The sequence below is a fragment of the Rhinolophus sinicus genome, linkage group LG09, assembly GCF_036562045.2.
Source record: "Rhinolophus sinicus isolate RSC01 linkage group LG09, ASM3656204v1, whole genome shotgun sequence".
Taxonomy (NCBI): Eukaryota; Metazoa; Chordata; class Mammalia; order Chiroptera; family Rhinolophidae; genus Rhinolophus; species Rhinolophus sinicus.
In genome coordinates this window covers 58,781,315-58,782,984 of record NC_133758.1, presented here as the reverse complement: position 1 = coordinate 58,782,984, position 1,670 = coordinate 58,781,315, and the positions used below count along the sequence as shown (strand labels likewise).

The 1,670-nt window shown below is 39.3% G+C and overlaps 1 pseudogene; it reads left to right on the top strand.

Moving 5' to 3' along the window:
• The first annotated feature begins 302 nt into the window (after positions 1-302).
• On the top strand, positions 303-398 carry LOC141567056 (U6 spliceosomal RNA; annotated as a pseudogene).
• Positions 399-1,670: the final 1,272 nt, after the last annotated feature.

Sequence of the window (1,670 nt, the reverse complement as noted above, 5' to 3'; positions counted from 1 at the left end):
TAGTTCATTCACTTATTCTTTTCTTTAGATTTCACATATAAGTGAGAACAATAATGAATGTCAACTGCAAGTTTGTATGTATATGTATATATGTATATATATGTATGTATATACTTACAAGAAGCAGAGTACAGCATTAGGAATAGAGACAGTGGAAATGTAATGGCTCTGTGCGATGTCAGAGGGATAGTGGATGGGGAGAGGGGGGTTCACACAGTGTGAGGGATATAAAAGATAAATGTCTAAGTATTACTTTGTCTTGTGCACCTGAAACTAATAAAAAACAACAACTACCCAGCTGAGTGCTGGCTTCGGCAGCACATATGCTAAAATTGGAACGATTAGCATGGCCCCTGCGCAAGGATGACACGCAAATTCATGAAGCGTTCCGTATTTTTAAATCATAATATCTGTTAAATAAACAGGTGAGCTGTGGAGTCTGTTTCATGAACAGAACTATTTCAGCTAAAGTTCAGCAATCAGCTAATACCCAAATATTAGCTTGAGTCACTGTTGACTATGAAATGTTAACCAAAGTTAAGTTGTAAATGCATCTTCACTTCTGTCGTTGTACCTTTTCTGAGATAGTAAATTAAAATATTCATGCTTAATATTAAAAATAAATAAATAAATAAATAAATAAATAAATAAATATATAACAACAACAAAAACCCTATCCTGCTAAACTGCTAAACTCCTGGGTTGCTGACCCACAGAAACGTGAGAATATGTTTGTTGTGGTTTGAAGCTGCTAAATTTTGGGATAATTTATTACACAGCAATAGACAACTAATATCATGGTTGTGACCCAAAAAGAGATTGGGGCAGGGAGGAGATAGTGGTCAGGATGTGGGGTGTTTGAATTAGTGATCCTGTAGAAGCAGGAGGAGGTCTTTGAAGATGAAGCAGTCAAGGAAATGAAAGGCCAGATATGGAACAGATTGTCCAGATAGACATTAAAATCCTCCAGGAAGATGGAACAGCTTGGGATCTAGCAGAAATCTGTGAACCAGGTTACAAATTCTTCAGTGAATGAGGAGGAGTTACCAGGAAATGAGAAGATGAAGTATCAAGGATGGGAGTGGAGGAGGTATGATGGCTTTACCCTCAAAGGGGAAGGTTGGACTTTGGAGGTCTGTTTGTTTTGGCTTGAGGAGGAAGAGTAGCAGTCAAGAAGGAAATTAAAGAACAAGGAGAAGACCAATCCCATTTGCTGGCTCTGGGATAAGTAAGAAGTGAGAAATTAAAGTCATCATCTACACTGTTGCCATCACACCACCACCACTACTATCCCCATCACCATTGCCACTACATTATCATCACTGTTGTAGCCATCTCCATCAGTGTCAGCAAAATCCTGACCATTACCACAAACATCAATTTTACCACCAGCACAAATACCATCACCACCACCATAACCATAACCATCCCACCAACACAAACACTATCATCAATGCTATCACAATCCCCATCTGCATTAAACACCACCACCATCATCACTTCCACCACCACAATTTTAACAATCATCTCACGATCACTATCACCACCTGGACCCCCACTTTTCCCATCATTGTTGTCCCCAACCATTGGGAACACCACTCCCAATGGTGGATATTGTGACCATCACAAATATCATCACTTCCATCTCCACCATCGCCATCAGTATTATT